Source organism: Oryctolagus cuniculus, chromosome 11 (genome assembly GCF_964237555.1).
Source record: "Oryctolagus cuniculus chromosome 11, mOryCun1.1, whole genome shotgun sequence".
In the NCBI taxonomy this organism is placed as follows: Eukaryota; Metazoa; Chordata; class Mammalia; order Lagomorpha; family Leporidae; genus Oryctolagus; species Oryctolagus cuniculus.
This window is the reverse complement of record NC_091442.1, coordinates 20,040,734-20,056,472: the sequence shown is the minus strand read 5'-3', so window position 1 is coordinate 20,056,472 and position 15,739 is coordinate 20,040,734. Positions and strand designations below refer to the sequence as shown.

General features: G+C 51.5%; 1 protein-coding gene across 1 annotated transcript in view; it reads left to right on the top strand.

Moving 5' to 3' along the window:
• The first annotated feature begins 2,747 nt into the window (after window positions 1-2,747).
• PPP1R16B (protein phosphatase 1 regulatory subunit 16B) overlaps window positions 2,748-15,739 on the top strand; it is a 113,737-nt gene continuing 100,745 nt past the window's right edge. Inside the window, exon 1 of the mRNA XM_051846107.2 lies at window positions 2,748-2,874. The gene's annotated coding sequence lies outside the window, so the exon portion shown is untranslated. The remainder of the gene's footprint in view (window positions 2,875-15,739) is intronic.

Here is a 15,739-nt window from a genome sequence, read left to right as displayed (position 1 = left end):
CAGACTTTTTTGAAGTTAGCTGCACTATTCTGTATTGCTATCAGCCATGTAAGAGAGTTCCAGTGTCTACTTCCTTGCCAACACTTGCTATTGCCTGTCTGTGATTATAGCCACTCTAAGTGGGTGTGAAGTATCTCCTTATAGTTTTGGTTTGCTTTTCCCTGATGGCTAATAATGCTGAGTCTCTTTTCATATGCGTATTGGTCATTTGTGTATCTACTTAGAGAGAGGTCTATTTAGATCTATTGACCTTTTCTTTATGTATTATTACTGAGTTGTAAGGATTCTTCACATGTTCTAGATACAAGCCCCCCCCCCCCAATCAGGTATTTGATTTGCAAATATTGTTTCCCATTCTGTGGTTATTGTAGTGGTTTGCCAAGGCTGCCATAACAAAATACCACCAACTGGTATTCCTCAGAGTCTGCAGCTACAAGTCTGAGATGACCTAGCTTCTTAGTAACTTTTGAAACCAGGACGTGTGAGTCATCCAGTTTATTCTGGGTATACTAGTGCATTAACTAGTACTTGGCAGGGTTGGTTTTTCCTGAGGTCTCTCTTCTTGGCATGGAGATGTCTGTCTTTGCCCTGTGTCTTAACATGGTCTTCCCCCTGTGTGGCACATGCCTGGTGTCTCTTCTCAGAAGGACACTAGTCACAATAGGTTAGGGACCCCCCTAAGGATCTCCATCCAATGGAGTCACCTCTTTAAAGACCTCATCTCTGACAGTGGTTACACTGTGAGGTACTGGGGCTCCAACTCCAACATGCAAATTTGGAAGGAAGGAAATTCAGCCTGCAACAGTTATTTTTTCACTCTCTTAGTGTTGTTCTTTGAAGCACACATGTTTTAATAAAGTCCAGTTTACCTGTTTTGCCCTTTGTTGCTTATGCTTTAGGTTTCATTCTGAAAGACCATTCTTTAATCCAAGGCCACAGTGATTTATGCTATGTTTCCCTTTTGGAAGTGTTAACAGTTTGAGTTCTAACATTTGAGTCCGATTCCTTGTGGGTTAATTTTGTATATGGTGTGAGGTAAGGAGTTCAGCTTCGTTCTTTTGCATGCTGATAACTCAGTTGTCGCAGCATCATTTGCTGAAAAGATCAGTCTTTTCCCACTTAATTGTTTTGGCACTCTTGCTGAAAATCAACTGATTTTGCAACTGATTGGCTGCAGATGTAGGGGTTTAGGTCTGGACTCTGCTTTAATGCATGGCCCATCCTTACACCCCTGCCATACTCTCTTGGTTATGGAGCTTAGTAACTTTGCAATCAGGAAGTGTGAATCATCCAGATTATTCTGGGCACACTAGTATTTTAACTTTTGGTATCTGACACCGTGAGAGACGTGAATGGAAAAGCACACCGTGGGGGTTTGGGAGATTGCCCCGTCTGCCTTGAGAACTTCATTTCAGGATTACAGCTCCAAGTTATACCTTGGAGAGTTGGAGTCCCTCTCAGCCCACAGTTCTCCATCATAAAGCAATGGAAGCTTGCTGCAGGGAACAATGGTCCCCTTGGGTGATTTTGAATATCACTTTAAGTCTTCCCCCACCTGCTCTGCTCTAACTGCACCTGCTGAAACAGTGTCGTTCACAACTGGATTATTAATGACCTGGGCGGGAACTAGGAGTCAAATGAGGGGGGACTTTCAGAGGCTTAAGGGTGGAGTCTGGGGGCCTGGGACAAACCCAACCCACCGGTTTTGGCTCCTCCATGGAAGGTCATTGAGTGTCCTCAGCAAACTGGGACTCAGTGACCTCCGGTGGAAACCGCCAGCCTCCACACAACACCACCGTGAGTTCTCTAAACGAGGCTGCTGGGAATCCAATTAACTGGGAACCATCCCCAAACTCCTCAACCTTGTCTGCACCCCGCCCCTCACCCCACCCCCCAGCTGGTGGGCCCTGGGTTCCTAGGCCTCTAATCTGGGGGCCTCTGAAAGCTCAGGAAACAAGGCCCTTTGTGCAGAAGAGAACCCTATTGTTCTAGGGTCAGTGTTCAGCCAGTGTGGATTCCAGAGAATGTTTGGGGATGTTTTTCTCTTTTGTTTGTTAACTTTCTCTCCTCTTTCTGGAGGGAGGGGACGGTGACTCTTAATAGCAACTCAATGACAGCGAAGCCCATTGTCCTGTAGAGAAAGGCCCGGGGTGCAGGGGTCTTCAGCCCCAGGGACAACAGAGGCCAGCGTTAATGTTCTCTGTATTTTCAGCATGAAATCTTAGAGGCAGCCCATTTCTCTAACAGTGGCAGAGGCCCGCGGAGGTGCGACCACTTCCTTCCGCCCTCGATTCACCTCCCTTCTCCCCAGAAAGAGGAAACGATGCGGATCTGCGGCACAGAGCGCTGCCCGCATGCTCTGGAGCCAGGGTTCCCGCCCCCACGGACCTGCCACCTGGGCAAGGCCTGGCCCGGCCCCCGGACGAGCGGGGAAGCCTTGGGACCCAGGCGGCGCGGGGTTGGACTCCTGGCCTCTCTGGCCTTCACGAAGCCCATCTGTAAAATGGGGGCGAGCATGTGGTCGTCGCCTCCTCTCAGTCCCTGCCGGGTGCGGGTGGGGATGAGGGGGAGCGGAAGAAAAACTTCCCAAGCCCGGCCGCGCCCCAACCCTTTGCAGTTTGCAGCTGCTTAAGGGAGAGCGCTCCACCCCGAGGGCGCTGGGACCCTTCCCCCGGCTCTCCGGCTAGCCGGGTGGCGCGTGCCCGTCCCCCTTCCCGCGAGCCCAGGCCCCGCCTTGGGGGAGGAGCCGAGGGGCGGCGCGGAGGCTCCGGACCGAGCAGAGCTGGCTCTGTAGCCGCACGAGCAGCTGCGGCTCAGGAACCGACGGGCAGAGCCAGGGCCGGGAGCCGCCGGGGGCACGGCTCGGGAGAACGGGTGAGTTCCCAGCGGCGCCGCCTCGCTTCTTGCGCTCTGCGGCGTGACAGCGCGGGTGGCGAGGGTCTGGGAGGGAGCTGATCCCAGCCTCTAACCCGGCTGGGGGAGGAGGCGCGGGGCGCTTTGGCCAAGGGTCGTTGAGCTTAAGGTAACTAGGGAGTGGGGGCGCTGGAAAGGCGGGTACCGAGAGCGCGGGGCGAGAGAGCCTTGATGGGGTGGGGGCGTTCTCCCGGGTCTCGAGCTCCGGTGACAAGGCCGAGGCAGGGGGCGTATTGGCAGGTTGTTGGCTGGGGATGTTGTGGCCCGATCTTGGGGTGGGGAGCAGTGGTACTTGGGCGGTTCTGGACTCGGGCCGCAGTCTGCCGGGGGGCGCAGTGCCCGCCGCCCGAGCCACAGAGCATCACCCCGCCCCGCCCCCCGCGCCCAGTCTCTGGGCACCGGGGTGCCGCCCCCTCGCGTGGCGGCGCTTGGTCGCCTCAGGCAGAGGCAGAGCGCATGGCACACTCCTGGCCTGGCGAGAAGGGTCCCCAGGGCAGGTACCCCTGCCTGTAGACCCGCCCCGCTGCGGGATCCTGCTGACAGTGACCGCCAGCCCGGGGCGACCCTGGCGCAGGGGAGTTCCCCGAGATAGGTGCGCCCGGCCTCTCCCTGGGGCCGCCGTGCGCGGGCTGCTGGGTACCCCGCGCTGGGAGCGCTCCTCTCCTCGCGAGTCCCGCTCATCGACTTCGTCTGGAAGGAGCGCCCCCGAGCGCCTAGGATGTGTAGAAACCGCGCAGCCCGCCCCAGAGAGGTCGCAAACAGGGGGTCCCCCACCAAGGTCACCCGGAGCGCTCTGGCTGAGCTACCCAGACCGCCTGGGGCTGGGAGCAGGGAGCCAGGAGCCGGAGGCGCTGGCTGCCCGCCTCCTTTCCTGGTGTGGACTCCTTTCCTCCGCTTTCTCCTCCGCGGGCGGCCTGCGGCTACGCTGGAACCGCCGACCATGCAGCGCCCAGTTCCCAGGCCGATCACTGGGCTGGGCGAGCTTTGAATGTGGTCCTCCCGGCAGCCCAGCGGAGCGCCGCCGCCGCGGGCCAGGCCTGGGACCTGGCGCTCCGGGCCGCCCGGGAGCGGAGGGAGAGAGATGCTGCTGCACCGGCGCTTCTCAGAACCGAAAACCGAGCTGCTTGCGCGCCCATGTGATTGCACTGCACATAATGGGCCCCTGTTCTCGCTGTCAGAAGCGCCCACCAGCTCTGGGCGGCCCTGAGCTCCAGGTGCCGCCTCTGAATCGCCCTCTGTGCAGGATCCGGGGCCCTGCGGTACCAGGCGCCCTTCCTGCAGGGCTCTGTCTGGAGGGGGTTGCCGCTGGCCGCCTCGGCCCGCGGCGTGCTTCCCCGGGTGCCCTGCCATTTCCTGCGGCTGGGGAAGCCCCAGAGAAAACCCTGGGTCTGGAAGCCTCGTCCCAGGCTGGCGCTCAAGCAGCTGCTTAGCTGAGAGCCAGACACTGGGCCTCGAGAGCCGCGGCTGCCCCCTAAGACGGGGCTGATGACCAGGTCGTGGGGAAGCTGGGTGTGAGGCTTCGTGTTCGTTGCACTGCGCCTGGGAGCACTGGAGGGTGAGCACTGCTAGGTAAATGCCAGCCCCCTTCAGCGCTGGTTTTCAGTGGGGCGTGTCTCCGTTATACAGGTGCACAAGTGGAGCCCTGGTGGGCGGTTCTAGAAGCAGGGCCTGGGAGTGTTTCCACATCTTCCCCCTCAGCTCTGTCATGCCCAGCCGGCTTGCAAGGAGGCCATGGGGGCTGCCTGCTCACCCCCCCCCCCCACTCCTCTCCCACCATCTTCTCTCCTTAGCCCCCAGCATGCTGTACTTTCTACTTTACCATCTTGCCAGTTGGGGTCTACTCCAAGGTGCCCCCCACCCCCGATCCTGGATCTCCTTGGGCTCTGGAGTCTTCCTGCAAGAAGACCCCTCAATCCTTCTTTCCTTTCTCTGGGCTTCCAGCTACTGTGGCTCTGTGGTTCACGTGTCAGGGCTGGGGGCATCCTGCTGCTCTGCTGCTTTTCCCCCTTGGAGGCAAGGCTCAGACTTTGCTCTCTCTGCTCATTGGGGCTGGAGTGGAGGTTAAATTCTAATCTGGCTGTTAAGCCTTTTGGGGAGCCAGAACCATGGGCGGTTTTCCCTAAGGCTGGAGCCTGCCTGTAGAACCTTTATGGTGTGGCCAGGAACTAGGACCCAAGCTCTTCCCAAACCCACACCCTGAGTGAATTTTCTCTGAGCAGCCTGGTCTGCACGTTGCAGGAGACACACACCCGGACTCGGGTGCCAGGCTCGGACACTCAACAACTGTCCCCCGCCCAGTCTCACTGCCCTCCATTACCCCTCTGCCCTGCACCCAGGACTCTGAAGCGTTTGTTGGACAGTGGGGTCCAGCTGGTGTTCTTCCAGCACACAGCAGGACAGCCTCCTTTGTCGCAAGCACATCTAAGAAACTGAACTTCAGGGGGTGCTTGGGCTTCCGGCCTCTTCCAGAAAGCTACGATATGAAGAGCAAGGCAGCCAGACACGTCCAGTTTACATTCTAGCTCTATATGTGAAAGCTCAGTGATTCTGTGTCAGTTACTCTCTCTGAGCCCCAGTCTTCTCTTTTGTAAAATGAGAATCAGTCATGTTAGCTTCCTAGGGTCGTGAGGAGCCCGTGAGACCACAACACATAGAAAGTGCTTAGCACAGCGCCTGGTGCAGGTCGGCATGCAGGAAATGGTGACTGTCACCGTCACCGCCATTTCCTCCTCTGCAGCTGACTCTCAAAGGTCCCGTCTGCTCTAGTTCAGGGGAGTTAGACCCTGTCTTGCCTGCCTCTGGGTGTTAGGACAGAGAGCCCCCCATCCTGTCTCCCGGGGGTAGGGGACTTAGGCTTCTCTTGGGGGAGTTTGAGTCCAGCATGGGCCTGTCCCCAGGGAGTCTGTGAACACCACTTTCAGGCTTCATCAGTTCATTCCACAGATGCTTACGCCAGTCCTGACCTTGTGCTTTGCGAGGGATTTCGAGCTGAATAAGGCAGTATGTCAGGGTTCCCACTCGGTGGGACAAGGCAGGCCTAGAGGTCGAAAACAAGGCCGCGTGGGGCCAAAGCTGCAGCAGAGAAGAGGAAGTGAAGAGCATGTGTGAACAGGTGGGCTCAGGCTGACCCAGGTTTGAACCTTGAGGCTGCCACCTCATAGCTGGGTGATGATGGACAGATGTCCCACCTCTCACGCAGACAAGCCACCTACCGACAGGGGTGGTGGAGAGAAAAGGGAAACCGTGTGGGTAAAGAAGTCAGCTGAGGGCCTTCGAGATATTAATAAGTGCTCACAGATGTGTGCTGCTATTATTATATCTATTATTGCCAATAACAGGTGGGCAGCATTTGCTTTGGGAGCACATTTAAGCCCTTCCACGAAATTTTCCTGGTGGTGGGAGATAGAGGGGTGGGCAGCCTGAGCAGGCAGGAGGGTGTGTGCAAAGGCACAGAGGCCTGGGAGCGCTCCGTGTCTTTGGACGGTGGGTAGCAGACGCAGCTGGGGTGCCGTCAGCACAGTGCCGACGAGGCCGGGGCAGGAGGCAAAGGCCACCTTGCCGGGGGCCCTGAATGACCGAACACTTGCTGACCCGAAGCAGGCACCCTTTATCCTTGTCAGGGGGTGGCTCTCTGAGGAGGCCTGTCTCTGATCGTAATGCCCAGTAAAGTTCAGGATTAACTTTTGTGCAGGAGGAAGGACTGGCTGTCCTGATGTGCCAGTGTCTGCTGTGTCCCTCCCTCTTCGTTTTACATAGGAAGCTTGGAGGGCTGCTACTCCTTCCTGAGATGCTTTGCCCACCTCTGCACCTGTTTCTTCCTTCTTGAGACTCAGTTTCTCATTTAAAGGAAGAGGTTGTGGATGAAAGAAGTGTCATGACCTGACTCCCTTTCTGACTATGATATGGGTGCCGCAGGTCACTATCTCAGGCCTTTGCTTGCATTGCCATTGCATCCTCACACCAAGCCACTGAAGTGGATATACTTATCCTCCATTGCCCAGAGGGGGAAACTGAGGCACAGTGAGACGACTTGCTAACGGGCGTGCAGCTCCTAAGTGGCAGGAACTTGCGTTCCGTTGTGGGGGTCTGCAGAGTGGCCATGTGCTATCTTGTACCACCTCCTTGCTACGCTTTGCCAGTACCTAACACTGACTGCCAAAAGACCATCTTCTCCCACCTGTGTTCCCCTGAGTGCTGGGCAGCAGGTACCTCAGACATGGGCCACAGTGAGGTGTGCTATGCCCTGGTTTTTGGGAAATTCTTGGGTTGCACGTGCTTTGGCTGCCCCAGAACCCAGAGTGGCATTCCTCAGCCGTCCAGCGTCCCATGGCCGTGCACTGATGCAGGCAGTTTGCAGTGTGACTGACGTGACAGGTGGTCGTTGAGCCCCACCGTGGCCCTAGGAAGGAATGAGGCTTTTAGGATGGCTGGGCAGAGGATCACATGACCACAGACCCTCCCTGTCTCAGAAGACGCCCAAACAAAGGCTCAGCGTTCCTTTTCCATGGGGACAAAGTTTGGGGCCAGGGTTCAAATCTTGGTACTGCTTTCCACTGACTTTTTTTTTTTCACTTCCTTGAGTATCCTTTTTTTCTCCTGCAAATATGGATTTATAGGTCTTTGTTGTCATAGGATTTGTAATCCTATGTAAAATGCCTGGCTTCCAAGTTGTAGATAATATTGATATCATAGCACCAGATCTTCCTCCACAGTACTTACAATTTTTATTATGTGGTTGTTTGTAGTCTTTGTTCTTCTAGTCTTCTGTCTCATCTGCTAGGCCTGTGGTTCTCAATCAGGAGTAGTTTGGATACTTGGCAATGTCTAGAGATGTTTTTGGCTGTCAGGACTTGGATGGGGGGCCCAGAGTGGGGAACTACTGACATGTAGTGGGTAGAGACCCCAGGTGCTTCTAAATGTCCTATTACACAGAGCAAATCCCCCACAACCAAAAATATCTGATCCCTATGTCAATAGTGCCTGACGCCAAGAAAGGCCACACTGGACTGTTGGCCCCATTAGGCCAGTGACTGTGTCAAATCCATTCAGCTCTGTGTCCCCAGTTGCTCAGCATGAGGCTCAGCACGCGGGAGACAATCAATATGCATTAAAAGAATGAATGAGCACTTGGAAGGCCTTGCGTCCCCTGGAGTCTCAGAGGTTTGGCTTGCAGGACGCTCTGAATGGGCAGCAGAAGAAATCTGGATGAACCGGAATGGTGAATGGCCATTTGGTAATGCAGGCCAAAACGATTCAGACCCACCACTCTAGCTGCCTTCCCAAGCAGGGGTTTGGGGCCCGAATGATCTGAATTGTGGCCATAATCGTGGGTGCCTTGTGCTCATGTAGATCGGGGACCCACCTTTATCTGGACAAGGAGATGGGGCCAGGCGACCTAGGTGCTGATGAGAAATGCCCGGTCATCTGAGCCCCTGGGACTTGCTGAGCTGGGGCGCAGCTGCTGTCAGCTTCCTGTTTTTTCCCTTTCTGTTGGAATGAAGGAAACCCACTGAATGGCTGTTTTTCCACCGACATTTAGAGCAATGTGATAGGCCCTGGATTAATGAGGTCAAGCTAGAGTGTGAAATCTGCCTGATAACTTGAAGCCTGGCCAACAGGAAGGCCTCGCTTGTTTTCTTTGGGCCGTTTGATGTCTTTGGATGGCGTTGGGCAGGGAAGCAGGGGTCACGACTCTGTATAAAAAGAAGGGTGTGCTTTGCACCCCAGAATTAGAGAGGTCGGGGTTGTCTTTTTCAGTTTATTGGGAAGGCTTATTTTACTGTGTGCTTGGAAATAAAGAACTCATTAAAGCAGAAGTCCACCCTGAGCCATGGACAGGCTGTCGAAAGGACAGTGTGGTTTTTCCAGGTCTCTGTAGGAGTCTGAGGGAGAAGGTGGGCCCCAGCGGGTGTCTGAGCAGGTTAGATGTGAACCTGCTTAAGGCTGATTTGTATGTGGAGGAGAGGGGTCTACAGCGTATGCCTCACATTTGCATGTGAGTCACCTTGGGGTTCCCGCAAAGAAAAAATCAGAATTTGACTGAGTAGGCAGGGTCCCAGCTTCTGAACCCTAACCAGCTCCCTGGGGGTAAGATCCTGCTGGGTTGTGAACTCTGTGCAGCAAGGGTGTAGGTAACCCCAAGTCTATAGGTGAGGGGTCCTTGGTGTAGCCCAGTCAAGCACAGAAGCAGATTCACCCTGTTGTGCCTGTGTGCACAGCCACCTGCTCCGCTGCTGCGGCCTTGTGTCAACACAGATACTTACTGTGGCTTCCTCTGTGTGCCCAGGCCTGGGCCCAGGCACAAGACAGGATGCTTGGACACAAGGAGCAACTCCAACAGTGAGAACAACATGTGATCGGCCTCTATTGCCGCCCAAAACAAGTGTCCAGGAACACACTGTTCCCGGGTCATCTGGTCACCTGGGGCTTGTTAAAAAATACAGATCCCTGGGTCCTCCACCCAGCCCACCTGCATTAGAATCAGCAAAGGTGAGGTCTTGGGAATCTGTGCATGAAAAGTGTGCCAGGTGATTCTGATTCACAGCCAGGCTGGTGGCGGGGAGGGTGGGAGGAAGAATTGGCAGCCTGTGCAGGCTAATTGCTCAGCAGGACCCATGTGAGGTTGTAGCGTCGTGTACTGCCTGATGGCACCTGGCTAAAGGAGGGGCTGAAACCCAGCCCACGCTCCACTTGCCAAGCTCTGCACCCGGCAGGGTTGCATCTGCCTAGAGGGAAGGGCACCTTCTAATGTTAATAATAACTGTTAGCACTCTGCCTTCATTACGAGCACCGTTTAACTCTTTTATCCTCCTAACTCTAGGAGGCAGCATCATTGCAACCCTAATTTTACTGCTTGGGAAAGTGAGGCATAGAGAGTTTTAATAACTTGCCCAAGGTCATGCAGTAAAATGGCAGAGTCAGGATTTGAATCCAGGACACCTGACTTTAATGTCCTTGCACTGAATCATTGTACTCTCTTTGCACAAAATGCAGCCTTTGCTCCACGGGGCTGTCCCTACTCTGAGCGAGTGCCTTTTTCTAGTCTTTCCTCCAGCTAGGCTGGCTTTGCAGTCAAGGGTCTGATTCCTACCTCCACCACTCACTGCAACCTTAAGGAAGTTATTTGCATATTTTTACAGAGCCTCATTTTCTCCCGGTGTGAAATAAGCCTAATGGCATGAGATGATTTGATGAAGCATCTAGCCACTGCTTGCAGGTAGAACTTTAAGGTCAGCCCCTGCAGTGGGAGCTCCTGAGCAAAGGAGACAGATGAGCAGAGCACCTTGCCTTTGTGTCCCCAGGGGCTGGGGTGTGTTTTGTTCACTTGTGTCCATAACTTACCTGGCATTCGTAGCCTTTGCTTCTTGGCATTGGTTAAAGGCTCCAGGATCCGTGCCGGCCTGGTGAGTTCTCAGAATGTTTTGGTGAAGTGTCTCAATCAGAGATGACTTTGCTGCCTGTCATCCAAGAGCAGTTAAGAGGTACACATGCAGACACTTTCCCCTTCTCGACCCTTAGAGCTTCCTGGATACTTTCCTCATCTTCGTGCTCCTTTCTAGAACTCTTGCCATCCTTGGCCCTCTTGTCGACTGACTGACTGGGCAGAGAGGAAGAAGTAGGGAGGATTTTCACCAAATGATCATTTGTTTCCTTCTTTTACATGTAAAACCAAGCTTCTTTCTTATTGCTCTATTTTATACTTTTTAATTACAAAAAGAATCCAAATGCGTAATAAGTTCCAAAACAGTACAGAAGTGTGGAAAATGGAAAGTGAAATTTCCTCCACCACCTTCACCAGCCATCATCTGGTTTTTGGCAGAAGAAATCTTTAAATGCTTTATGTACTCACATCTTTCAAGGCCTCCAATAGCTAGGGCTGGGCTAGGCAAAGCCAGGATACAAGAAATCCATCCAATTCTCCCACACGGTGGCAGGGACAAAAATGCTTGAGCCATCACCCCTGCCTCCTGGGGTGCACATTAGCAGGAATCCAGAATCAGCAGTGGAGCTAGCTCCCCAGTGTGAGATGCAGGTATCCCAACTAGGCTTAGCTGCTACACCACAAGTCCCTCCCTCTACATAAATTTCTGATATGTGTGCAAACTCATTCATTTACTTGTTTATCATTTCTTCTTTTTAGCACACATGTACAATACTCTTCTGAGACTTCCTGTTTTCAGCTAATTTATCCAAGCACATACCACACACACACACACACACACACACACACATCTGGGTCTGTAAGGCTACGTGATATTCCAATGATAAAAACCTTAGGGGCTAGCACTGTGGTGCAGCGGGTTGAAAACCTGGCCTGCAGAGCTGGCATGCCACATGGGCTCCTGTTCAAGTCCTGGCTGCTCCACTTCCAATCCTGCTCTCTGCTATGGCCTGGGAAAGCAGTAGAAAACGGCCCACGTCCTTGGGCCCCTGTACCTGTGGGGGACACCTGGAAGAAGCTCCTGGCTCCTCAGCTCTGGCCATTGGCAGTCATCTGGGGAGTGACCCAGCAGATGGAAGATCTCTCTCTCTCCTTTCTCTCTCTCTCTCAAATAAATAAAAATAAATCTTAAAAAAAAAAAAAAAAACCTCAGCATTTCTTATTTTCTAGAACCTTGCAGGTGCTTAAGATTGTCTCCATCAGACTGGTGCTGCGGCTCACTAGGCTAATCCTCCGCCTACCGGCGCCAGCACACTGGGTTCTAGTCCCGGTCGGGGTGCCGGATTCTGTCCCGGTTGCCCCTCTTCCAGGCCAGCTCTCTGCTGTGGCCAGGGAGTGCAGTGGAGGATGGCCCAAGTGCTTGGGCCCTGCACCCCATGGGAGACCAGGAGAAGCACCTGGCTCCTGGCTCCTGCCATCGGATCTGCGCAGCGCGCTGGTCGTGGCAGCCATTGGAGGGTGAACCAACGGCAAAGGAAGACCTTTCTCTCTGTCTCTCTCTCTCACTGTCCACTCTGCCTGTCAAAAAAAAAAAAAAAAAAAAAGATTGTCTCCATCTTTTTCCTGTAATGGAGGTAAAATGCAATAGTGTCTGTCTTTGTAAACAAGTAATTTACCATAAGGAAATTTCTTTCACTTTGAGCTGTGATAAACATTGTCAAATTGTCTTCCCAAGAGGTCAATTTATTTAATCAACAGTATATCTGAGTGCTTTTCCCCACTCCTCCTCTACCACTGAGTATTAAGTGACTTTAGTTGTTTTTTTTTTTTTCCAGACTTCATTTATTTATTTGAAAGGCAAAGTTACAGAGAGATGGGGAGAGTCAGAGAAGAAATATCATCCATGTACTGGTTCACTCCCCAAATGGCTGCAATGGCCAAAGCCAGGAGCCAGGAACTCTATCTGGGTTTCCCATGTGGGTAGCAGGGGCCCAAACACTTGGGCCACCTTCTGCTGCTTTCCCAGGAGCATTAGCAGGGAGCTGGATCTGAAGTGGAGCAGCCAGGACTCAAACTTGTGCCCATAGAGGATGCTGATGTCCCAGGCTGTAGCTTAATCCTCTATGCCACAATGCTGGCCTGTGCCTTTAGTTTGTGCCAGTCTGATACATATAGGTTGAATATCCCTTGTTCAAAACACTTAGGACCAGAAGTGTTTTGAGTTATTTTGGATCTAGGGAGTTTGCAATACATAATGAAATGTCTTGGAGAGAATTCACATGTGTTTCATACATACCTAATACCCCTAGCCTGAAGGGAATTTCATACCAGGGTCTGTAGTATACCTGCTGTTTGATGCCACCCATCACGTAGGTTGGGTGTGGACTTTCCCATTTGTGCCACGTAAGTAATACTCAGAAAGTTGCAGATTTTTGAGCATTTTGGATTTTGGATATTTAGATTAAGGATGCTCAAACTATATAAAGTAGAACATTTCTAAGTCAGCTTCTGCGGTGATTTAAATTTTATGACCCTTTGGACCATGCCTAGAGAAAGATTGTTAAATATGCAAGAACTACATGTTAGCTAGCCTTATGCTTGGAATTAGAGATATAAAATTAAATCACAGCAGCTCTGCCCTCAGGTTGATCCCCTGTCCTGGAGCCGGCAGACATGTGGCTGAAGAAAACGGGAGAAAAACAGGCTGGTCCCGGTGGTGCCAGAGGAATGCGTGAGCTAAGCAAGCTTTGATTCGATAAACTCGACCTGTGTGAGCATCTCAAGTGCGTACAAAAATGCAGGATGCACCGTGTCCTGGGGTGAGATGCCAGCAGGAGGGAGACGCTTGGGTTAGAAGCGGGCAAACCGTGCAGCTTCCCCCAGTGAGGGCAGCAGCAGAGGTGGGAACTTAGGGATGAGACGCTTCCAAACAGTCGCTGGGGGTTTCTGTGTTTGCTAAAGGGATTTCTTTGTGGGAGCCTGTGCAAAACCCAGCTGAACTGTCAGCTGGCTCTGAATACGGACCACTCACCCCTGGACAGAGCTGTCCATTTGTCCAGAAAGAGTGGAGCAAGGTAGCAGAAGGCTGGCTTTAAAAATCCGCGAGCTTTGTGCTCACAGATGTTGGTGACAAACAGGGGGCTGTTTACCCCAGGGGTGACAAGGCGGTGTGCTGTAGAGCAGATGCACAGATTGGGTGAGAGGGCATCAAAGACTTGTCTGTGTCTTGCTTGACCCGCCCTCTGTCTCCGTCATCCAGGTCTATTTTGTTTATTCCAAGCCAAAGGACTATTCCTGAAAGGATGGAATAATATTAGTGCATTTCTGGGCTCTTGGTCTCCCACTCGCCTGTCTTTTTCCCACTTGTTGGTTACCTACCATGTGCTGGGCGGCTCTGTGAGGGGATGTAACGGTATATGACATGTATCCCTTGTCCTCCAAGAGCACTCAGTCAAAAGGAAGAGGCAGATCTGAAACCAACAACTAGTCAACCCTCAATAGAGTGCTGAGTACCATGACGGAGAAGTGGCTAAAGGCCTTGGAACTAGGGAGAAGAAAGAAACTCATCTGGCCCAGGGCAGAGAAAGAAGGACTCAGAGGGAATACAAAGAGTGCTGAGACAATATTGTTGAAATGAGGCACAGCAAGTCAAGTGCTGCACACAGTCACTGGAAAGCTCTTACGAGATGATAAATGTTATTACAGTGCTGAGCCAGTACTCAGAGAACAAGGTAGAATTTTCCAGGTGGAGACAAAGCAGGGTATTGCCACCCTAGGGAACAACATGTGTGAAGGTGAGGAGGGGAGTGTGGTGTAGTGAAAACTGCATGGGTTTTGTGGCAGGTGAATCTGGATTCAAATCCTAGACCTGGCACGTCAAGATAAGCTTTCCTCTCCTAATCTAATTAATGGGGGCAACAGTACCTGTTGTTAAAACTCATTGTGGAGATTAAAGTCAATTATGCATAATACCTGGCACATAGTTGAATCTTAGCAAATGATGGGTAGGTAGCATTATGGAGATGTGATTCCATCAAGCCTGTTCAGTGTAGATGGAAAATTGGGTATTTAATATGTGGGGTGTGAGGAGAGAGGTAAGATGGCCAGAGATAAAGCTAGAATATCAAGGCCAGATGCCGGATGGTTTGTACTGTTAGAATAAGGGGTTTGAATCCTAGCCCTATTGCTTTCTGATTGTGTGACCTTGGGCAATTACTTAAGCCTACTGAGCTTTAGTTTACCCTTCTGTAAAATGGAGCTGCAAGCACCTTTCTTTTTGTGAGGATTAAGTGAGACGGTGTAGAGAAAGCCCTTCGCTCATCTCTAGCAGTAAGTATTCAATACAGTTTGATAAGGAGCCTTTTTATTTTTTCAATGAAATGCTGATTAGCAGCATCTGTACTGCTTGCATGTTACAGAAAACATCCAACCCTAGACTTTTTGGAGAAACAGCACCACTTTCTGATCTAAGAAATAGGAAGAAGGGTGCCAGGTGTTGGCACAGTGGATCTTGGGTGCCCATTGGATCCACCCTTCTGGCTGCACCCCAGAGCAATTAAACCAACATCTGCAGAGGTGGGACCCAGACATCAGCATTTTTTTATTTTTAGTTTATTTTACAGGTAGGGTTATAGACAGAAAGAGGGAGAGACAGAGAGAAAGGTCTTCCATCCACTGGTTCAGTCCCCAAATGACTGCAATGGCCGGAGCTGGGCTGGTCCAAAGCCAGGAGCCAGGAGCTTCTTCTGGGTCTTCTATGCAGGTGCAGATCAGTATTTTCTTTTTAAATGTTAATCATTCTTTAATAAAAATTACATAAATAAGAAATGATATAAATTCCAAGTGAGTGATTTTTTTCCAAATGAACATCCCAAGGCATTCGTATCCTTTTCGAGAATCAGAAGGTTCCAGCATCCCAGATGCGCCCCGTGTCTCTTTCTAGTTACCCCTCCCCACATTGAAGCCACTCTCCTGATGCATAACAATATGGTTAGTCTTGCCTATTTTTGAATTTTACATAAACAGAATTATACAGTATGCATTTTTGTCTGGCTTATTTTGGTTAACATTTTTGGAGGGAGGCATCCAGATTATTGGGTATAACTGTATATTATTCATTCTCATTGGTATACAATATTACATTGTGTGACTATACCATGTTTTTTCCCACATACTGTCAGTGGGCATTTTGGATGGTTTATACTTTGGATCTCTCATGGTGTTATTCACATTGCTGTAAATGCCTCTTGGTGAATGTATATGAAAATTTCTTTTGGGCTTATACTGGTACCCAGGAATGACACTGCTGGGTTATAAGCATGCACTTGCTCAATTTTGCAAGATATTGCTGAGCAGTTTTAAAAAAGTAGTCCTACCAATTTACATGCTGATTCAGGAAATAGGCATTCTTGCCAACAGTTGGCATTTTCTGTCTTTTTTAAACAT